The sequence below is a fragment of the Pristiophorus japonicus genome, chromosome 2, assembly GCF_044704955.1.
Source record: "Pristiophorus japonicus isolate sPriJap1 chromosome 2, sPriJap1.hap1, whole genome shotgun sequence".
NCBI lineage: Eukaryota > Metazoa > Chordata > Chondrichthyes > Pristiophoridae > Pristiophorus > Pristiophorus japonicus.
Genome location: NC_091978.1, coordinates 229227949 through 229252433, shown reverse-complemented (window position 1 = coordinate 229252433; position 24485 = coordinate 229227949). Strand labels below are relative to the sequence as shown.

Below are 24485 nucleotides of genomic sequence, written 5' to 3'. Positions count from 1 at the left end.
TTCACCAGCTCGGAATTCAACGAGTTTATGACCTGCAATGGCATCAAGCATGTCAGGTCTGCCCCGTTTAAGCCTGCATCCAACGGTCAAGCGGAACGGGCAGTCCAAACTATCAAACAGAGCTTGAATTGCATGACGAAAGGCTGCTTATCTCGGGTTCTGCTCAGCTACCGGACGCGACCCCACTCGCTCACTGGGGTTCCCCCTGCAGATTTGTTAACGAAGAGTGTTACGTCTTGGATAAAGAATCAGACTAGATACTGCAAGCTCAAAGTAAGTGTGACCGTAGTCCTTTATTACAGATCTCAGAGTGCCTCTCCAGCCTGTGAGACCTCCTTAAATACAGGTGCTCCCAAGGGATTGTTGGAGCCCTCTGGTGGTTAGACATGGTAATTACAGGTTTACATAGATAACAACACTCCCCCCGCCCCACCCTCCCCCAAAGCCAATAGTGTAACTATTTACAATGTGAGTCGATCTGGGGACTTCCTTTCCCTGGTTGATCATCTCAGTGCAAATACTGGTGTTGGTGAGTCGTTTGTTGGGCCTTCGCTGGGCTGCTACACAGCTGGCCTTGCTGGACTGCTGGGGGTGATGAGTCCTGCTTGGCTGCTGCTAGTGACGGCTTCTGCTTCGTGGTCAATCGCTGGGTCGGTTGCCACTTGTGTGTGTGTTGGAGGATCAAAAAAGGTAGTCTATTGTGGGTTGTTCTGGATAGTCCGTAAATCTGAGTTTGGTTTGGTCCAAGTGTTTTCTGCAGGTGAGTCCATTTGCGAGTTTGACCACAAACACCCTACTTCCCTCTTTGGCCAAAACAGTGCCAGCAATCCACTTGGGACCTTGTCCATAGTTCAACACAAATACAGGATCATTTACTTCAATTTCGCATGAAACATTTGCACGATCATATGTATTCTGTTGAAGCCTGCTCTGTACCTGTTCGTGTAGATCAGGGTGGACTAACGAGAGCTTTCTCTTAAGTGCCCTTTTCATGAGCAGTTCAGCGGGAGGGACCCCGTTGAGCGAGTGGGGTCTTGTGCGGTAACTAAGCAGGACTCGGGATAGGCGAGTCTGCAGTGAGCCTTCAGTTACCCTTTTCAAGCTCTGCTTGATTGTTTGAACTGCTCGTTCTGCCTGACTGTTGGACGCTGGCTTAAATGGGGCAGGCGTGACATGTTTGACCCCATTGCAGGTCATGAATTCCTTGAATTCGGCACTGATAAAGCACGGCCCATTGTCACTTTCAAGGACATCAGGCAGGCCGTGCGTGGCAAACATGGCCCATAAGCTTTCAATGGTGGCAGCAGACATGCTTGCTGACATTATCACACATTCAATCCACTTGGAGTACACATCTACAACCACTAAAAACATTTTTCCCAAGAATGGGCCTGCATAGTCGACATGAACCTTAGACCATGGTTTGGAGGGCCAAGACCATAAACTTAGTGGCGTCTCCCTGGGTGCAATGCTTAACTGGGAACATGTATTACATTTGTGCACACAGGACTCTAAGTCTGCATTGATACCGGGCCACCACACGTGGGATCTGGCTATCGCTTTCATCATTACAATGCCTGGGTGGGTACTGTGGAGATCACTAATGAAAGTGTCCCTGCCCTTTTTTGGCACAACTACCCAATTACCCCATAGAAGGCAGTCTGCCTGTATAGACATTTCAACTTTGCGCCGCTGGTACGGCTTTATTTCTTCCTGCATCTCTAACGGGACACTAGACCAACTCCCATGGAGCACACGATTTTTTACTAACGACAGTAAGGGGCCCTGGCTTGTCCAGGATCTGATCTGTCGGGTGGTAACAGGTGATTGCTCACTCTCAAATGCTTCCATAACCATAACTAAATCTGCAGGCTCTGCCATCTCCACCCCTGTGGTGGGCAATGGTAGCCTACTGAGAGCATCGGCGCAGTTTTCTGTGTCTAGCCTGTGGCGGATGGCGTGGTTGTATATCGCTTCTCGGCCTTTTGGCTAAGATCATGCGTAACTGACCTGACCAGCCACCATGACCTCCGGGTGGTTTCTCCCTGGTCAGGAAGGTATATGCTTGCTTTTTTGGAAACAGGAGGTGGGTGGGGTGGCTTGACCCATCCACCTCCACGGAGGTGTGTGGGGTGGCTTGACCCATCCACCTCCATGGCACGAACCTGGTATTGCAGTACTTCCAGGAACGGTGCAGTGGCTCTAGGCCTTTTGGCTAAGAGCATTGGCGCAGAGTGATCCTTGGCATGTGCAAGGTGACCTCTGGCGTTTGTGATTTGACAAAGAATTGGAACGATTGGCTACGAATTTAAAAAAAAAAAAAAAAAACGTGAGTGCCCATATCTGGATGCGGGCCGATGCATTCGTATTTATCCCCTTATTTTCAGAAAAGAGGGATATAAGCGGCTTATGGTCGGTTCCCAATTCAAATTTGAGCCCGAACAGATATTGATGCATTTTGTTTACCCTGTAAACACACACTAATGCTTCTTTTTCGATCATACTGTAGGCCCTCTTGGTCTTAGACTGACTTCTGGATGGATAAGCAACTGGTTGCAATTTCCCAAATTCATTAGCTTGTTGCAATACACACCCGACCCTGTACGACGACACATCACATGCTAGTACCAAAAGTTTACATGGATCGTACAACACAAGCAATTTGTTTGAACATAACAGCTTCCTAGCTTTCTCAAAGGCATTTTCTTGGCTTATACCCCATACCTATTCATCTCCTTTATGCAGTAAAGAGTGCGGGGGTCCTAACAATGTGCTAAGACCAGATAGGAAGTTACCAAAATAGTTCAGGATTCCTAGAAATGGCCACAGCTCCATCACATTCTGTGGTCATGGTGCGTTTTTGATTGCCTCCGTTTTCGAATCGGTGGGCCTGATGCCGTCCGCTGCGGTTCTTCTCCCCAGGAACTCCACTTTAGGTGCCAGGAAAACGCACTTTGAGCGTTTTAGCCTGAGCCCCACACAATTAAGCCGGCGAAGAACCTCCTCCAGATTTTGCAGGTGCTCGACGGTGTCCCGACCTGTAACCAAGATGTCGTCCTGGAAGATCACGGTGCGCAGGACCGACTTCAGCAAGCTTTCCATGTTCCTCTGGAATATCGCCGTAGCTAATCAAATCCCAAATGGGTAAACGAAAAGACCTTTGTGCGTGTTGATGCAGGTGAGGCCTTTCGAAGATTCCTCCAACTCCTGCATCATGTAGGCTGAGGTCAAGTCCAGCTTTGTGAACGTTTTCCCTCCCGCCAGTGTCGCAAATAGGTCATCTGCCTTTGGTGGCGGGTATTGATCCTGCAGTGAGAAACGATTGATAATTACTTAGTAATCACCACAGATTCTGACGGTGCTGTCTCCCTTGAGGACTGGAACAATCAGACAGGCCCACTCATTGAATTCGATCGGCGAAATGATGCCCTCTCGTTGCAGCCTGTCCAGCTCAATCTCCACCCTCTCTCATCATGTAAGGTACCGCTCTTGCCTTGTGAAGAATGGGTCACGCCCCCGGAATCAAATGGATCTGCACTTTTGCTCCTTGGAACTTCCCGATGCCTGGTTCGAACAGCGAGGGAAACCTGCTTGGGACCTGGACACATGAGATGTCGTCGATGGACGAAAACGCTTGGACGTCGTCCCAGTTCCAGCGTATCTTTTGCAGCCAGCTCCTGCCAAACAGCGTGGGGCCATCGCCCGGTATCACTCAGAGTCGTAAATCGTGCACCGCTCTATCGTAGGAGACCTTTACGGTAGCACTGCCAATTAAGGGTATTAGTTCCTTTGTGTACGTTCTCAGTTTAGTACGAATGGGAGTCAGGACTGGCCTTGAAGCCTTGTTGCATCACAACTTATCAAAAGTCTTTTTACTCATTATGGACTGGCTTGCACCCGCGTCCAGCTCCATGGACACCGGGAGTCCATTTAATTCAACCTTCAGCATTATCGGGGGACACTTTGTGGTAAATGTGTGCACCCCATATACCTCTGCCTCCTCGGTCTGCGGCTCTGGTTCGTCATGATCCACCGTGGATCTGTCCTCCTCTGAAACATGGTGGTTTGCAGGATTAGCAGGGTTTGCAGCTCGCCTGCATAAACGTTGGAGATGTCCCATTGTTCCACAGCCCTTGCAAACGTATCCTTTGAAGTGGCATGAATCAAATTGATGATCACTCCCGCAGTGCCAACAAGGTGTTAATTGCCTTGCATTCACCAGCCTTGATAGCAGACTCTGAGTCATCTGCGGACGTGCAGCTACAGGCGTGCAAGTCGTGCCTTGGCCAAGGAGGGGAATAGAGTGTTTATAGTCAAACTATTGAATGGACAAACATGCAGAAAGCATTTGGATCAGATCAAACTGCGGTTCACCGACAACCAGGAACAACCTGAAGAGGACATCACCATCATCGACCCACCAACACACACCCAACCAGCAATCAACCTTGCTGTCAATCAAGCGGATGAACCCACCATTCCCAACAGTCCTGTCAGACCAGCCGCGCCGCAGTGCAGCAATGGTCTGACTAACTCACCCATGCCAGAGTTTGAACTCAGACAATCAACCAGGGAGTGTAGGGCCCCGGATCATCTCAACTTGTAAATAATTTGTATCAAAGACTTTGGGGGGGATTGATGTTATGTATGTAAACATTATAACTGTGTAAGACTTGCCACCAGAGGGCGCATCTGTTGGAGGCCCAAGGGTCAACTGTACACCTCGTGTAATGGAGTATAAAAGGTAGTCTGCCATGCTGCTTAGGCACTCTGGAGTTATATTAAAGAGACTAAGGTCACATCAGTTTTAGCTCACAGTACTGTAGGGGGTGGTGGGTCTGTCAGCTTGCCTTCCTGATCAGAGCAGTTTTGAGTCACTCCCACTCCCTGGTTCTCGACCTTGGATTTATTAATCAGGGTGTGATAAAGTACAGCAGACAACTGTTTTGTACAAAGAAGGTTTGGGTTTTATTCAAGAAAGCAAATAACACAAAAACACTCCAATAAAACTGTAAAATCTGGAGGTTCTAAACAATGGGAAATACTTTATTACACAACAGAAATATCTCCCACCTCCCATTTACTCTCTAACTAGGTCAAACTCTAGGGCTCCAGGGATTTATGCTCCCCAGATCCTTCCTTTTGACAGCTAGGGCTGTTTCACGGTTTTGGGGTTCTTTGGTTATAGCCGGTTTGCCGTGCCCTACCCCGGACGTGGTAGAAGACCTCTGCTGCATATTGAAGCCAGTTGGGGTGAGTCCGCTGATGCGGTTAGACGCGTTTTGGATTTATCTCTGGTGAGTACCCAATTTTTTTGGTTATCAATAGAGTTTTAAGTTCTTTAGGTAATTTTTACCTGCTGGATAGTCTAGGCACAAATTGTAAAGCGGAAAACTTGCGTGGACCCCGGTTTTCTTAATGGTTGATTTTCCTGGTTGGTTTCGTTGGTCGCGGTGGTCCGGTTGATGTCTGTTACCAAGTCAGTTGGTATTGATGTTCCACTGATTGGTTTTTTTGAAGTTCTTTTCTCTGAGGTCGCGATGTTTCTTCCTGTGTTTTCTCGCCGTGTGCTCTCGATCTTGATCATCTTGTTCCGAAGTGATGGTCAGAATAGTTCTTCCTTATTTAGTATGATAGGCCCTCAGTTATACTCTGAGAGACTGCTTAATCTTCGCACCAAATCTAACATTTCTTTGGTTTGAGTTTTGCTGCCCATTGATTTTAAGTGGTCTTCTTTGTTTAAATTTTGCTGGGCTAGCCAACTGAAACTTGATTAAATGTTTTAATCTGGCGTTGATAGACTTTGGGATCACGGTACTCCTTATTTATGAGCTGGTAAACATAGAAACATAGAAAATAGGTGCAGGAGTAGGCCATTCAGCCCTTCTAGCCTGCACCGCCATTCAATGAGTTCATGGCTGAACATGAAACTTCAGTACCCCCTTCCTGCTTTCTCGCCATAACCCTTGATCCCCCGAGTAGTAAGGACTTCATCTAACTCCCTTTTGAATATATTTAGTGAATTGGCCTCAACTACTTTCTGTGGTAGAGAATTCCACAGGTTCACCACTCTCTGGGTGAAGAAGTTTCTCCTCATCTCGGTCCTAAATGGCTTACCCCTTATCCTCAGACTGTGACCCCTGGTTCTGGACTTCCCCAACATTGGGAACATTCTTTCTGCATCTAACCTGTCTAAACCCGTCAGAATTTTAAACGTTTCTATGAGATCCCCTCTCATTCTTCTGAACTCCAGTGAATACAAGCCCAGTTGATCCAATCTTTCTTGATAGGTCAGTCCCGCCATCCCGGGAATCAGTCTGGTGAACCTTCGCTGCACTCCCTCAATAGCAAGAATGTCCTTCCTCAAGTTAGGAGACCAAAACTGTACACAATACTCCAGGTGTGGCCTCACCAAGGCCCTGTACAACTGTAGCAACACCTCCCTGCCCCTGTATTCAAATCCCCTCGCTATGAAGGCCAACATGCCATTTGCTTTCTTAACCGCCTGCTGTACCTGCATGCCAACCTTCAATGACTGATGTACCATGACACCCAGGTCTCGTTGCACCTTCCCTTTTCCTAATCTGTCACCATTCAGATAATAGTCTGTCTCTCTGTTTTTACCACCAAAGTGGATAACCTCACATTTATCCACATTATACTTCATCTGCCATGCATTTGCCCACTCACCTAACCTATCCAAGTCACTCTGCAGCCTAATAGCATCCTCCTCGCAGCTCACACTGCCACCCAACTTAGTATCATCTGCAAATTTGGAGATACTGCATTTAATCCCCTCGTCTAAATCATTAATGTACAATGTAAACAGCTGGGGCCCCAGCACAGAACCTTGCGGCACTCCACTAGTCACTGCCTGCCATTCTGAAAAGTACCCGTTTACTCCTACTCTTTGCTTCCTGTCTGACAACCAGTTCTCAATCCACATCAGCACACTACCTCCAATCCCATGTGCTTTAACTTTGCACATTAATCTCTTGTGTGGGACCTTGTCGAAAGCCTTCTGAAAGTCCAAATATACCACATCAACTGGTTCTCCTTTGTCCACTTTACTGGAAACATCCTCAAAAAATTCCAGAAGATTTGTCAAGCATGATTTCCCTTTCACAAATCCATGCTGACTTGGACCTATCATGTCACCATTTTCCAGATGCACTGCTATGACATCCTTAATAATTGATTCCATCATTTTACCCACTACTGAGGTCAGGCTGACCGGTCTATAATTCCCTGTTTTCTCTCTCCCTCCTTTTTTAAAAAGTGGGGTTACATTGGCTACCCTCCACTCCATAGGAACTGATCCAGAGCTCTTGTCCATTGTAGTATCACTGCTTTGGCTTTGGGAAGTCTGGGCTGAGCCAGATATTTCCATGCATGTCGAAAAGGTGTTGGAATATGTATGTTCTATTTGGGTCTTGTGGGTGGGTGGATAATTGTTTAAATGCTAATGTTTTCTGGGAGCCTGACTATGGTTAAACAGCTCCCCCAGACAAACTGATTAGCTGCAATATCCAAATTCTAAAGGTAAAGGTTGATCTCACCCCTCTGTCACTGCAGCTTTTTCCCACAGGCCCAAACATGTCTTTTAAAATCCCAAACTTGGTTAAGACTCGTAGATTTCTTCCATATGCATTTTAGGATCCCAAACTTTCTGTTTAATAGGCCCAAATCGAATTTCCTTTTCAGTGAGTCCAAACACTGAGGGGTTTCCACGAATTTTGGAATCTTACAGTGTACTCAGTCTTGTGGAGTTGTTCCATACTTAACAGACTTTTGTGCCGTTTGTGTTTTCTGACAATGCCCCACTCGTGGTCCATCCTGTGCCTGAGTCCCCCCAACCCAGTGTAAGGGAGAAGAATTGGGGGAGGAGGAGGACAATCCAAGCACCGCATCACTGCTTCTCACACTCACACGCACCAGCTCAGATACTGGGAGTATGTGGTCATTGCGGTTGAGCTTAGGAGAGGGGTCTGCACTGGGTGATGCACCAGAACCTAGCAGGGTCAAGGGATAAGGCAAGCTTGAGAGCCAGCTCCGCAGAGAGCGAGTTCATGCATGAGTTCTGCTCCACAGGACTCAGATGAGGACCTCGCTAAGGAGGCGTTTAAAGAAAGGGTGATGGCCTTGCACTCCGACGTGATAGGGGCAATGGCAAAGGTGCCCAAGAACCTGTCAGAAGTGGTAAGGAACGTGGAGGAGTCCACCACCTGCATTGTGGACAGCTCTGCGCACTCCATGGAGCCCATCATTGCCAGTGTGCAGATGATGGTGGATTCCCAGACAGAGCATGCAGATCCAGATCTCGTGAGACATCGCATGGATGATGTGACATATTCTATTGGGGCACAAGCGGAAGCAACGCAACATCTTGGTGCTACAATAGAGTCAATTGTTGCTCGCGTGGAAGCTCAGACTGCTCTCATGCAGTCTCAGCTTGAGGCCACGCTACATCTTGGTGATGTCATGCGGTCTCATCTGCATGCCACGCAAGCTCTGACTGCTGCCATCGCCACTGGGTCTATCACGGTCCACCGGGGATTACATGGTGCTGCAGCAGCCAGCAATCTGTGCTCCATCAGATTGGCGGGGCTGCTGAGGTGCTGCCCTGGAGGAGTGGCACTGGGTCAGTGGAGCAGGAACTGCTGTCCACTCTCAGGACAACAGCATTTCTGATCCCACCACTACCACTCTGTCATTGCAACTATCCACGGCTATCACCCAGCCAGCCCAGACAGCCACCACCCAGCCTGAGGTGCTTCAGTCTGCAGCCAGGCCTTCCATTCCCAGAGCTGGTCGAGGGTGTCCTAGAAGGCCATCTGTAGTCAGGAAACACAGCAGCCTTCCACCAGCCATGCTGCAGCCACAAGAGAGACACTGCGGCATAGTAGTAGAGTAGGTTTACATAAAAGGGGATATAAGGAGATGCACAAGGGTGAATGATATATGCAGTTTTTACACATAAATGTTGATTTTCATCTTTACTGTTTGGTCTTGTCTCTCATTTCAATGTTGGGCATGTGGTATGGAAGGAAGGGCTCATTGATGTGTTTATGGGGAGGCACAAAGGAAGCGGTAAGTGGTGAAGACATTATTGGAACTGAGATCTTATGAGACGGTCTCGGACCTCCTTTGCAGGATTGGGTCAGTGTCGGCGCATCCTGCCTACCAGCTGTGCCTCCTCCTGTAGCTCCTCCTCCTCCTGGTCCTGCAGCACCTCCTCTTCCTGGTCCTGCTCCTTCGCCTCCGGAGGTGCAATGGCTATGTCTTCGGGAAATGGCTGTGCCCTCATGATTGCCAGGTTGTGAAGTTTGCAGCTGATGACGGCGAATAGGGACACCCGCTCAGGCGAGTACTGCATCACTCCTCCTGAGCGGTCAAGGCAGCGGAACCGTTGCTTCAGCATGTCGATGGTCTGCTTACTGATGCTCCTGGTAGCGGCATGACTGTCATTGTAAGAGTGCTGGGCAGGAGTGGTGGGGTTGCGAAGAGGAGTCTTGAACCAGGTGTACAGCAGATAGTCCTTGTCTCCGAGGAGCCAGCCACGTGCTGCATTAGGTGGCTGAAACAGAGCTGACACAGGGTGAAGGCATCGTGGCTGCTGCCAGGATAGCGGGCATTAATGGCCATTATTGTGCATGTGTGGTCGCACACCAACTGCACATTGAGTGAATGATATCCTTTTCGGTTTCGAAAGTTCTCAGGATTGCAATGCGGAGCCCTCGAGGTGACGTGTGTGCAGTCTATGGCACCCTGCACCATGGGGAAGGCCGCTATCCTGACAAAGCCAGTTGGCCGCTGCAGCTGCTTCTGTCTGGTCATTGGAAATGAATGTATTCCATCCTCCTCCTGTACAGAGCATCTGTGATGTCATGAATGGAGCAATGGGCGGCAAACTGGGAGATGTTTGAGATGTCTGCTGTGGCTCCCTGGAAAGATCCATTGGCAGAGAAATTGAGGGTGATGGTGACCTTCACTGTCACTGAGAGAGCTGTCCTCACCCTTGTTTGAGGCTCAAGGTCTGGTTGCTGCAGATGGCACTATGTCTTTCCTAAATCGCAGCATTAGGTCACACTGCTCCTCAGTGAAGTGAACATAGGAAAAGTGTTGCCAAAAGACCCTGGGTGCACACGGCTTTCTGTTGGCACATCTGTGTGAGCGTCTTCCTCTGCCCACATCCTCATGGACCTCCATGTTGGTTCTGCTGTTGCTGTTCCTCTGCATCCTCCTGTTGGTGTGCCTCTGCCTGCTGCAGTTGTTCCCTTTCCTCTCCCTGATCCTTTCCCTCTGCCTGTGTCTGTCCCTCTCCCTCTCCCTGATCCTCTCGCTGATCCTCAGTGCATGGTCCTCTCCCAGTGTTAGTCGCTCTCCCAGTGGGAGCCTTTCTCTTTCTCCCGATGCCTCTGCCTCACTAATTCAAGGCGCTGTTGTCTTCTGCGAACCATCCTCCGATGGTGAAGTCGGATGAGGCGGTCCACTGCAAACACTGAGCCCATGATTGCCAAAGAATCTTGTTGTGTCTAAATGGACCTAATTAAACCAAGGGGAGCGACTGGAGGCAAAGTAAAATGGCGGTTGGCACATCAAAAAAACAAAATAGCTACATGGTGGAAAATAATTTGGCCGACAAAATGTCCAACAGTGCTGCAGCTTCCCGACTTGAAATCGACAGCAAAAGCTATCATTGGCATCGGCAAGCATTAGGCAGAGAGGCGCGGTCAATTTAATTTCCGGGGCAGTCACGAGGCAACGTGTATGGTGATGACCATCACCGTGCACAGAGGAGTGGTGTGAGCGACGCCAGAGTGGAGGCGCTAATGGGCGTCGCAAAAAGGGGCAATTTCGACACCATAGAATCATAGAATACTACAGCACAGAAGGAGGCCATTTGGCCCATCGAGTCTTCGGCGGCTCTTTCAAAGAACAATCCAGTTAGTCCCACTCCCCTGCTCTTTCCCGATATTCCTGCAATTCTTCTTCTACAAGTATTTATCCAATTCCCTTTTGAAGGCTACTATTGAATCTGTATCCACCACCCTGTTTCCACCACTCTATCAGGCAGTGCATTCCAAATCCTAAACAGTCGTTGCGCAAAATAAGTTTTTCCTCATGTCGCCTCTGGTTGTTTTGCCACTCACCTCTTGTCAGTACCCTCTTGTTATCGACCCTTCAGCCATTGGAAACAGTTTCTCTTTATTTACTCTGTCTAAATCCTTCATGATTTTAAACACTTCTATCACATCTCCTCTTAGTCTGCTATACTCCAAGAAGAATAATCCCAGCTTCTCTCATCTAGCTAACTGTATTCCCGTATTTCTGGAACCATTCTTGTAAATCTCTTCTGTACTCTCTCCAAAACTTTCATGTCCTTCCTAAAGTGTGATGCCCAGAATTGGACACAATACTCCAGCTGGGACCAAATTACTGTTATGTAGGTTTAGCATAACTTTGTGGCTTTTGTACTCTATGCCTCTATTTATAAAGCTTTATTAACTGCGCCAGTTTTTCACATTTATGCAAGTTTGGCCAACTGACATTTCTCCTTAGATGGCGTATCTGACCACTCCCAAAAAACCTCCTGGGCACTTAAGAAAAACCAGTGCACATCAAAAAATCGGCGCAGAAAGACGCCATTGATTTTATGCAAAGTTTTTGAGGGAGTCAGGAACACATTAAATATGCATCATCAAGCTTAATTTTTTCCAACTGAAAACGCAGAAAATGGAAGTTCCATCCAATTCTTTAATTTTGGATTTTTTTTAAAAGTGTCACGCCACCACCAAATGTCTCCAAACCGGGCTCGAGGATCGGAGCATCAGCCAGCAGAATCGATCCCTCGCCCAGACACAGGGACTCAGGGCTCGGCTTCAAAAGAAGCTCAGTGGGGGTGGGGGGGCTGTGGAAGCCGAACTGCATGATGGTGCTGCAGAGGAGACAATTAATTTGACATCTTTGCATGAGGAACCTCAGAGCACAGAAGATGATGGGCAGGTGGCCTTATCCACGTCGGGTATATCGAGACAGGTGTTCATACCTGCACCTGAGTGATGCTGACTGTGTCAGAAGGCTGCATTTCTGCAAAGAAGTTGTAACCGAGATCTGTGAGCTAATAAAAGCAGACCTGCAACCTAGAAGCGTCAGGAGGACTGCTTTGTCAGTTGAAGTGAAGGTTACAGCTACACTTTAATTCTATGCATCTGGATCGTTCCAGGCCACAACTGGGGATGTGTGCACCATTTCTCAACATGCAACACATATCTGCATTCGGCAGGTGACTGCTGCACTATATGCCCAGAGGAATGACTACATAAAGTTCCCCATGACCGCCCAGGCAATGTGTGAAAGGCCTGTGGACTTCTCCAGGATTGCTGGCTTCCCAAAGGTACAGGGCTGCATTGATTGTACCCATATCACCTCGCGAGCACCTTTGGAGGATTCCGAGATGTACTGGAACAGAAAAGGCTTCCACTCCGTAATATGCAATTCGTGTGTGACGACATGCATCGCATTATGTCAGTTGATGCAAGATACCCTGGGAGCACCCATGATGCATTCATTCTACGCAAGAGCACTATATCTGCCATGTTTCAGCAGCAGCCAGAAGAGCAGAGCTGGCTAATGGGAGACAAAGGGGACGGCCTCGCCACCTGGCTCATGATGCCCCTACGTGTAACCCGGACGGAAGCTGACCAGGAATACAACATGTCGCACATTGCGACGCGCAGCATAATAGAGAGGACCATTAGCATCTTGAAACAGCATTTCCAATGCCTGAACCATTCCGGAGGCTACTTACAATACTCCTCTGAGATTGTTGGTCAGTTCACTGTTTTATGCATTCTGCATAATTTAGCCATCATGAGGCAGCAGCAGCTGATAGTGGGAGAAGAACCACCTGAGGTGACAGTGGCTGATGATGAGAAGGAAGATGCAGATGTCAAGGAGGAGGAGGAAGATAAGGACGCCATGCATCTACCTAAACCTGGAGCACGACGACGAGCCATCGTGCCCCTTTAACGATTGCTCGAGCCTTGCGCCAGCAGCTCATCCGTGAACGCTTTGCTGCCTGAAGGCTCAGCGGCAACTATTCAAAATGGACCATGTTTGCTGTTTTTACCTGATCTGTAATGTTGTGTTGTGTTAATGGAACAAATGATAGAAATGATTCTTCTTTACTTCAACAAGTTGTGTTACTAATGGAACAAATAATGTAAAAGATTCAGTTATAATTTAAAATATATTTTATTCAACAAATTTAACAAACACTTAACTTAACTTTAATAAAAATATTCTTGTATCAAACTTTAAAGTTTTCAGTTAAGATCACTGACAAACTCAATGATCACTTACAAACTCTAAGATACTTACAAACTTTTAAACTTGTAAATTTACATAACTTACAAAAAACTTTTAATTTGAGAACAGTTACAACAGTAACAACAATAACAACAGCAGCAAAGAAAGACTGCACCAATCTCTCCTCCACCTTATTCTATGACTGCCCACTGCGCTTAAACTTGTTGACTCCAGCCCTGCCTGCAGGCAATGGTGCAGCGTTTCTCAGGTTGGTAGCAAGCTTATTCTTCCGAACATCTAGGGTAATGCGCGCTTCTTGATGGGGGTGGGGGTCGGGGGGGGTGCAGGCGGTATTGTGGAATGACCGGCTTGAGTCTCTTCAGAGGCTGGTCTGGGGATTGGAGTGGGAGTGGCAGTTAATTCCGTCAATGGCTGCGGGGTCTGGGCGTGTTCCCTTATTGCAGCAGCTAACTCTGACATTTCCTCCCTCATGTGCCCTGACAATGTCTCAACTACCTCCAACACTCCCTCCCTCATGTTCGCCAACAGTGTCTCAGCTACCTGTGACATTCCCTCCCTCATGTTGACCAACAGTATGTCATCTACCTGCAAAATTTCCTCCCTCAAGTGCCCTGGCAGTGTCTCAACTACCTGCAACATTCCCTCCCTCATGTTCACTGACAGCACATCAGCTAGCTGCGACATTCCCTCCCTCATGTGCACCAACATTGTATCAACTGCCTGAGACATTCCCTCCCTCATGTTCCCGGACAGTGTTCTAATTTCTCGTGAGAGTGTTGTTATTTCTCCTGACAGTCCCGATACCTCATTACCCACCCCACTGATGGTGTCCAGGAGTGATTGCGTAAGGTCAATGCTCTCTGCACTCATTGCCATCATCTGAACCACATCTGTTAGATCCTGCACCTCAGGAGAGAGCTGTCGAGCTCTCCTTCCCCTCCTCACCCTCCTCACCCTGGGTGTGGCTTGCTGCATCCCACTGGGACCCGCAGCCTCAGACGGTGGGGCCCCGGGTGAGCCTCGCTGCATCGCACTGGAATCCCCAGCCTCGGACTGTGGGAAAACATGCAACGTCCCAACAACACTCGTACCACTCAGGAAAGGGCTAGTACCTCAATGGACGGCACTTGTACCTCCTGCAGAGTGAATACAACAGTGGGGGCTTCATCCATCACCTCCCCCTCCCCCTCACCCCCATGCTCTTGGTCTGGAAGGTGGGATTGGAAGATGTTCTCCTCTTCAGGCTCGTCCGCGTCTGAATCTTCTACTGCATCGTCAGGGTTGGCCTCAAGTTCTGCAAAATATAAAAGAACAGGCAAATGTTAGCAGCAGAGGAGGGGACAGGGTGGGTGGCATGAGTAGGCTCACACAGCGCAGGCAGCAGGCTAATTTGAAGGACCATGATGAATGATAGCTCATCAACCGAAGTGTAACTGACGGAGACATCCCCATGAACCGAAGCATGGCTAGCCCGCGCAGTACTTAACATTTAGCAAAGCCAGACTGTGGAATTTGCAGGACTTACTCTCTCCCTCGAGTGTGAGTCCAGCTTGTGCAGTGGTGGTTGCCTTTCTCCAGGCAGGACCCATCAAAGCAGCAACCCTGTCTTCCAAGTGTGTCAGTGGATTCAGATTTGCCGGGCCTCCTCCTGTTCAAGTTCTTTCCCTTTTGTTGTGTGCCATCTTCCTCTGCAAAGATGAAAATATAATTTTTTTAGAGAGGGTGTCTTTCTGCTGGGTGGGACATACAGATGGTCACATTTACAATTACAATTCCAGTGAATAAATGAAAATATTGCTTACACTAGCTACTTGACCAAGGTCCTGCCACTACTTTTTGCACTGGCCTCCAGATCTCGGTGTGGTCACCATTGCACAGTAATCTTTTGCAAGTTTGTTCCAGTGTTTCTTCATTTATTTTGGTGAAACTTTTATGTGACCTCTGCTGGTGTCCAGCTCCTGCCATCTGGCCTCAATTACAGTAACTAGTGCTTCCACTTCATCCTGTAAGAAATTCTTTGTCCTTGAGCCGCGTTGCATCTTTATTGTAGCTCTGATTTTTCCAATGAGAATTAAAGTTCTCACACACAACTGGCTCTTTAAAAATGGCCGATAACAGACCGGGAGCTGTACTCAGCAAGCGCGCCCATAGCAATCACGTCAAAAACATCCTTTTTTTTCCCGCGCATGTGCAGAAGGAGGGGGGGCATCGTTTTTTCGGCGCAGACATTAGGCTCCACCCCCTCCCGAAGCTAAAGGACAGGCTGCACGGCACCAATTTCAAAAAATAGAATGGGGAAACTTGCTACTTATTTCTTTGGGGCAGTCGGGGCCAAAAAAAACGGGTGTAACTCCTGAAATTCGCCAAAAATAGCATTGGGGAAATTGAGTCCAATTAATGTATATCAAAAACAGCAGTGGTTCTCGTACTGAACGTTGGGGAATGCTCCCGTCAGTCCAATAAACAAACATTCACGACAGCTCTCTGAGGCCAAAATTGAGCACCGCCCAAATGGGTCGCACTCACTGTTTTTTTAACGTTTTCTCCACCCCAATCCATGGGGCGGAGATCTGACAGAAATTTGGGTCTTAGAAGTTTTTTTTCCAGCGGGGCAGTGTTTCGGGCGGGTGCGGGTCGGGTTTGGCCTTCGGACAGATCGGCCACCCCTCCCAGCCATCAGCGGATGCGTCACACCGTCCCGCCCCTTTAGTTAAAGGGGAGGGCCGCTGCAAACACTGCATGGGGTTTAGTTAGGTCCACTGGGCCACCCGGGAGGGTTTTGGCCAGGCTAGCGGCCTGGCACCCAAGAGTGGTTGCCAGGCTGCTTGTTAGCAGCCCGGCCGAACCCGGGGACATAACTGTTGGCCCGACATGGCAGTCGGCCGACAAAATAAAAACATGGCGGCAGTCGCAGTAGGTCCTCCCCTTTAATGGGAGCTGCACCACCATTACAGAAGACCACAGCCTCACTGCACCATCAGGAAAAAGCAGGTTTTGGCACCTCCCAGTGGGAGGAAGATTTTCATGGCGGAATTTCGCCGTCGGAGCGGTGCGTATTGTGATAATGCACTTAGCACGGATCGGCAGCAGCGAAGTAATGGCGGGGGGGGGGGCGGGAGGAGTGGGTCACCACCAGGATACTGCAGGAGCAGAATTTTGATAATGGGGCCATTGCACTCCACAGCTTGGCCGCCGATTTCCGATGTTAACAGGCCTTAAGGAAAGGAGCAATTTCGGCCCTGATTTGTCCATAACAAATCGTGCTGGCTCTCCTTTGTTAGTCCATGCTTGTCTAAGTGTCTGTTAGTTTTCTCCCGGATTATTGTTTCTGAAAGCTTTCCCACCACTGACGTTAAACTGACTGGCCTGTAATTGCCAGGTTTATCCGTCTCCCCTTTTTGCGAACAAGGGTGTAACATTTGCAATCTTCCAGTCCTTTAGAACCACCCCTGTGTCTAAGGAGGATTGGAAGATTGTGGCCAGCACCTCCACAATTTCTACCCTTATTTCCCTCAGCAACCTAGGATGCATCCCGTCTGGACCTGGTGACTTATCCACTTTAATTACCACCATCCTGTCTGGTACCTTCTCTTTATTTATTTTTATCTCATCCAGTATCCTGACAACCTCCTTGTTTACCACAGCATTGGCAAAGTCCCCTTCCTTGGAAAATGCCGATGCAAAGTAGTCATTTAGTACCTCAGCCTTGCCTTCTGCCTCAACCAATTGTTCTGCATTTTTGTCACTAATCGACCTCACCACTCCTCTGACAACTATTTTATTTTTAAGATGCTAATAGAACACCTTTGGATTCCCCTTTACATTAGCTGCCAATCTATTCTCGTAATGTTCATATGCCCCTCTTATTTCCTTTTTTACTTCTCCTCTGTACTTTTTATATCCAGCCTGATTCTCCCTTGTATTATGAAACTGACATCGGTCATACACCCCTTTTTCTGCTTCATCCTACTCTCCAACTCCTTCGTCATCCAAGAAGCTCTGGCTTAGTTTGAGAAGGGTGAGGAATAACAGGAAAGATTTGTTCTGATGTCAGATGGCACACAAGTCATACTGTGAATTCACGTCAGTACTCAAGACATCAATTTCCCATTCCAGACATAGTTAACAGGAAATGACTGAAGAGCAGTGCATTAGGAGGTTGAAGCTAAATAGGGAAGCTGTGACAAAGCCGTGAACATTTCTGAATGTAGATCTCTAGATAAAATCAAACATCTGTATTGCATTTCCATTGCAGCCAATTTGCTATCGACAGATGTATCAAGGAAGTTGCACATGCATTATTCAGTAGAACCACAAAAGTTATTGCTTTCCTTACTAACCAGCAGCAGCATTATAGGGCAACACAATTCAACTAGTTTGCTGGCTTCCACTGGTCCAGGGGATCATTGATTACACCCATGTTGCCACTGGGCTGCTGTTCACAATGTCCTTTATGAACCTTAGTGTGGAATAATGCTGGAAAATGCCTCCTTCTCTGATTTCTCTCACAATACAGGAGATCTTAACTTTGTGCACTAGCGTAAAACGGGTGATAGCGAGTTGGCAGCCCATGTTATATCTCTCCCGAATTTTATTTCCATTGGTGGCAAACTGTAAAATGGCTGCTGACTCATTATCACACATTTTACACTATCGCGCAAAGTCAAGATCTACCCAGTACCTTCATTTTAAGGCAATCACCTGTGCACCCATTATTTGAAGGGAAAGAAAAAGAGGAATGATGATTCCTAGGAGACCAAGGTATGCTCTGCAGCCATGGTTCCTGATCCTCAGGCACGAACCACTGGAAGTAATAGTCATCATCATAGGCAGTCCCTTGGAATCGAGGAAGACTTGCTTCCACTCTAAAAATGAGTCCTTAGGTGGTAACAGTCCAATATGAGAACCACAGTCCCTGTTACAGGTCGGACAGATAGTCGTTGAGGGAAAGGGTGGGTGGGACTGGTTTGCTGCACGCTCTTTCCGCTGCCTGCGATTGATTTTGCATGCTCTCAGCGATGAGACTCGCCGGTTGAGCTGGTCGCCAGGGTGGCAGCTCCCTAGGGAGCTCCCCTGCCAAATCAACTTCCATCTTCTGCTATCCGACAACTTTCCACCTTCAACCTCCCACCTCCCACTGCCTAAAGTTCCCCTAGCCCGAATAGACCCTAATAGGGGATGCATTCTCTTAAATCCTTACATTAAACCCTAATCCTGCGAATCCCACAAGTTCGGGCCTCCCTCAGGCTTCCCTCTACACCACTCATCGGCGACGATGACCGGACTACCAGTGACGACTGAGCCTCTTCCCCATCTCGGCGAGCTCCTCCTCGATGTCGATTCAGCTACCCCACCCGATCCTCGATGATGCCCGGTGAACCAGGTGAACCTCCACCCCTCCAATGGCGAGCGGGCCCCCTCCAGCGGTGACCGGGCCCACTCCAGCGGTGGCAGGGGGGCCTATCCACCATGACGGCATCTGGGCCTCCTCCCCTTCGGCGACGGCTGGACCTCTTCTTCCCCACTGGTGACCTCCTCAACGATGACCGGGTCTCCTCCTCTTCTAAGACGGTGGTTGGCCTCTCCTCCTCCTTCAGGAAGTAATGGTACATCGACGCTCGTGCAACAACCAGAATAATGAATGAACACATCTGCTGAAAACCTTGAAGCAGCAAGTCAGATATCTCAGTCAAGAGTATATCCCTCCCTAGGGTCTCTCAAATAATTGTCATCTGCTAGATGTTAAGTAGCTTTTACCTGCAGAAAGAACTTACCATGGAATTTGAGGGACAGAAAGCCAACAAAGAACAGGAATATAAAAGTGAGAATGAGGAATTCACTGCAAGGAAGACTGCAACAACAAGCATTATATGAAGATGCCTCCCAATGCATGCCCCATTTCTTAAATCTGAAATGCACAGCTACAAACTGATTTGTCCCAAAGAATCTCTTCCTACACTTCCTAGATTTTCCACCTCTGACTATGAATTGTCGAACGATTCCACCTTCTATTCCCACCTTTTGCTTTGTTTCTGCTGAATTCGAACCCACAGCATATAAATGCAATCAACACAATAATATTGGGACTGAAATTCCGGTCGGAGGCTTCTTTTGGACGAACGCCTCCAACCCAAGAATTTTTTACAAATTTACCTGATGGTCCCAGAGGCACAGTGGGGAGACCTTCTCTTCCCGTGCTTCAGAGCGCACTCCTGTCCTTGAATTTCGGACGCAGAAGGTGCAGTCACATGTGCAACGAATCATGTACAAGTTTTTATTTCTATTAATGAGAAAAAAAAACAAACACACTAAACACAAGATAAAAAATAAAAACGCACCTCACATATTTAACATTCATTTAAATTAAAGTTAATAAATGTGTTAAAAAATATATATATTTTTAGGATTTAAAAAAAAAGATTTGTAATTAGAGTTTAAAATAAACTTACCATAGTGGGCAGGGTTTTTAACATAAAAATGTGTTTTAAAATTTTATTTTTTATGTTTTTTATCAGGCGCAAGAGTTTTAAGGACAGGCGCTGGGCAAGAGATGGGCAAATAGTACAATCTCGCTCATGCGAATGTCTTGTCCCCAAGATGCGTTGGATGTGTCAAGCCAGGACTTGACAGATTGGAAAAGCTAGCTTTCGGCGCATGCGCATTGCGCGCCAAAAACCGGCTTTTTCAATGTCTCCCCGGGTCCATACACACTCCGTACGGACCCGGGGAGGCCAAAATTTCAGGCCCAGTGTTTAAATTAAGAGCAGTCTTTAGATTGTATTTATTTTGAAGTGTATGAATGTTGCGCCAGCACGATCTGTTATTCTGTTTCCCCCTTGTGTTTGTATTTTGCTTGTGACTTGTGACACCCAACCGATTACTTCTCCTTAGTGATTGTGTACTAGAAAGAGTAAGCATTCTGACTGGCTGCAAGGTTCTGCCTTGGAGTGGGAGGGGTTATGATAGCCCTGGACCTTCTATGGTATGCATTGCAGTGGTGCTGTCTCTGAACTGCATCTGATGTTGTTATGCCTGCCTGGTCCTGTTTGCATTCTGGCACATCTACTGTCATTTTCAAAGGATGCTTGCCCAATGTGAGATTGTCTTGAGAGACAGACAAATCATTTAAATTAAATACAGTGACTACTGTAGGCGCACTGTTCTCCAAGGATAATGAACCTGGCCAAGAAAGCATCTTTTAAGATTAAAGCTCAAGGCCTCAATAGCAGCATTGTGAGCATTTCTGAGAGGACTACACTAGTGAGGGGTCCTCTGCAGATGCCACAAGAATTTCCCTGTGCTGCATTGCAGTTTGCATTCCACACAATTTTTGATGTAGTTTATATGGATATCTGATGTAGTATAAATTTCAGCAAGGCTTTTGATAAGGTCCCACATGGCAGACTGGTCACAAAAGTAAAAGCCCATGGGATCCAGGGCAAAGTGACAAGTTGGATCCAAAATTGGCTCCGAGGCAGGAAGCAAAGGGCAATGGTCAATGGGTGTTTTTGTGACTGGAAGGCTGTTTCCAGTGGGGTTCCGCAGGATCAGTACTAGGTCCCTTGCTTTTTGTCGTATACATCAATGATTTAGACTTCAATGTAGGGGGCATGATTAATAAGTTTGCCGACGATACAAAAATTGGCCTTGTGGTTGAAAGTGAGGAAGAAAGCTGTAGACTGCAGAAAGATATCAATGGACTGGTCAGATGGGCAGATAAGGGGCAAATGGAATTCAATCCGGAGAAGTGTGAGGTAATGCATTTGGGGAGGGATAACAAGGCAAGGGAATACACAATAAATGGAAGGACACTGAGAAGTGTAGAGGAGCAGAGAGACCTTGGAGTGCATGTCCACAGATCCCTGAATGTAGCAGAACAGGTAGATAAAGTGGTTAAGAAGGCATACGGGATACTTGCCTTTATTAGCCGAAGCATAGAATATAAGAGCAGGGAGGTTATGCTTGAACTGTATAAAATATTAGTTATGTCACAGCTAGAGTACTGCGTGCAATTCAGGTCACCACATTACAGGAAAGATGTGATTGCACTAGAGAGGGTACAGAGAAGATTTACGAGGATGTTGCCTGGACTGGGAAATGTTAGCAATGAGGAAAGATTGGATAGGCTGGTGTTGTTTGCTTTGGAATAGAGGAGGCTGAGGGGAGACCTAATTGAGGTATATCAAATTATGAGGGGCCGAGATTGAGTGGATAGGAAGGACCTACTTCCCTCAGTCAAGGATAATCAAGAAGCTAGTGGGGTGGGGGGGGGTGGAGGGGGAACTTCAAACAATCATTATCACTAGAGATAAAGTACTAGACAAACTAATAGGACTGAAGATGGACAAGTCCCCTGGACCTGATGGTCTGCATCCTCGGGTCTTAAAAGAATTGCTGCAGAGATAGTGAATGCATTGGTAGTAATCTACCAAAATTCCCTGGATTCTGGAGAGGTCCCAGCGGACTGGAAAACCGCAAATGTAACGTCCCTATTTAACAAAAGGAGGGAAACAGAAAGCAGGAAACTATGGGCCCAAGTTTCGGGCCGCACCTAGAACGGCGCCGCCCCGACCTGGATGCCTGTTTTTCGCGCCACAAAGTGCGCCTAAAAAACTTACAGATTCTCGGGCTCCCTGCAGGTCGTTTGCAGCTCGGCGCGGTGCAGCACGAGCTGTGGGGGGCGGAGCCAGGTCCCTGCGCTGTAAACAGTGGGCACGCAGGTGCAGTAGTTCCAGGCGCCCAAAACTGTGTGGGAGGGGCCCGAAGCATGCAGCCCCTAGCCCTGGCCGAATGGCCTCACTGGGGCTGCGTGCATAAGGCTGCCTCCCACGCCCAGCTCCTGCTTCCTCCCGACCCGACTCGACTCCCGCTTGCCCCCCCCGCGCTCCCGGACCGGACCCGACCTGACCCCCTGGACTGGACCCGACCCGCGCTCCCCGCCGCCCCACCCCCGCGACCCGAACCTCCCTCCCCCCCCCCGACTCGACCCGAGCTCCCGACCCCCCCACCCCCCCCCCCCCCGGACCCGACCCAACCCGACCCGCGCTCCCGACCCGCGCTCCCGATCCCGGACCCGACCCGACCCAACGCCACCTACCTGTAAATCTGGTGCTGGGGACGGGCCCTGCCCGAAGTCTTGGGCCCACTGGGCCCGGCCTGTTCAGCCTCCCTCCCCCTTCTCCTTCCCCCCCCCTTCTCCTTTCCCCCTTCCCCTTCTCCTCTCCCCCCCTTCCCCTTCTCCTCCTCCTTCCCCTCTCCCCCCCTTTCCCCTTCTCCTCCCCCCTTTCCCCTTCTCCTCCCCCCTTCCCCTTCTCCTCCCCCCCTTTCCCCTTCTCCTCCCCGCTTTCCCTTTCTCCTCCCCCCTTCCCCTTCTCCTCCCCCTTTCCCCTTCTCCTCCCCGCTTTCCCCTTCTCCTCCCCCCTTTCCCCTTCTCCTCCCCCCTCCCTTCCTCCCCCCTTCCCTCCCTCCCTCCCCTCCCCCTGCCCCCCCTCTCTCCCTCCCTCCCCTCCCCCTGCCCCCCCTCTCCCTCCCCCCTCCCCCTGCCCCCTCTCTCCCTTCCTCCCCTTCCCATGCCCCCCCTCCCCCCTCTCTCCCTCTAACCCCCTCCTCCCCCTCCCCTCACTGTCAGAAACACAGTCACTGACAGACAGAGAGATAGAGACACACTGTGGGGGAGGAGGGGGGGGGATCCCAGCATGCTGTTGGAGGGCTCCCGGTGCTGCAATCGGTAAGTAGAAAATGTTTTATTTATTGATTTTAAAAAATTTTTTATTTCTTATTAATTTTTTTTGATTGATTTATTGGCTGATTTATTGATGTTTTTATCATTTATTATTGATGATGGCTCTTTATTTGTAAAACTGAAGTGTTTAATGTTTGTAAACTTCCCTTTAAACCCCCCCCCATTCCCTACACCTGGTTTGTAACCTACGCCTAATTTTCTAAAGTGTAAACAAGGTTTTTTCGAGCATACAAAAATCTTCACTTACTCCATTCTAAGTTAGTTTGGAGTAAGTTTTCACTGCCGAAACTTTAAAAACAGGCGTAAGTGGCCGGACACGCCCCCTTTTGAAAAGAAAATTCTGTTCCAAAGTGAAACTGTTCTAACTGACTAGAACTGGAGCAAACTAAATGCCGAGAATTTGAATTTCTAAGATACTCCGTTCTACACCAGTTGTTCCAAAAAATCAGGAGCAACTGAGGCCGAAACTTGGGCCCTATAGACCAGCCGAATATCCATCATTGGGAAAGTGCTGGAGTCCATCGTTAAAGAAGTGATAGCAGGACATTTAGAAAATCATAATGCAGTCAAGCAGGGTCAGCATGGCTTTATGAAAGGGAAATCATGTTTGACAAATTTGCTGGAGTTCTTTGAGGATGTAACGAGCAGGGTGGAGAAAGGGGAACCAGTCGATGTCATGTATTTGGATTTCCAGAAAGCATTCGATAAGGTGCCATATCAAAGGTTACTGCACAAGATAAGAGCTCACGGGGTTGCGGGTAATATATTGGCGTGGATAGAGGATTGGCTAACTAACAGAAAACAGAGAGTCAGGATAAATGGCTCATTTTCAGGTTGGCAATCTGTAACTAGCAGGGTGCCACAAGGATCAGTGCTGGGACCTCAACTATTTATAATTTATATTAATGACTTGGATGAAGGGACCGAGTGAAATGTAGCCAAATTTGCAGATTTGTGGGAAAGCAAGTTGTGAGGAAGCCATAAATAATCTACAAAGGGATATAGATAGGTTCAGCGAGTGGGCAAACATTTAGCAGATGGAGTATAATGTGGGAAAATGTGAGGTTATCCACTTTGGTAGGAAAAATAAAAAAGCAAATTACTAATTAAATGGTGAGAGAGTACAAAATTCTGCAGTACAGAGGGATCTGGAGGTTCTTGTACATGAAACACAAAAAGTTAGCATGCAGGTACAGCAAATAATCAGGAAGGCAAATCGAATGTCGGCCTTTTATTGCAAGGGCGATGGTATATAAAAGCAGGGAAGTCCTGCTCTAACTGTACAGGGCGTTGGTGAGACCACACCTAGGGTAGGTGCAGAGAGGATGTTTCCCCTCATGGGGGAATCTAGAACTAGGGGGCATAGTTTCAGAATAAGGGGTCGCCCATTTAAGACAGAAATGAGGAGGAA

At 48.2% G+C, this 24485-nt stretch overlaps 1 pseudogene; it reads left to right on the top strand.

Moving 5' to 3' along the window:
• Positions 1-1969: 1969 nt before the first annotated feature.
• Positions 1970-2202, top strand: LOC139251690 (U2 spliceosomal RNA; annotated as a pseudogene).
• Positions 2203-24485: the final 22283 nt, after the last annotated feature.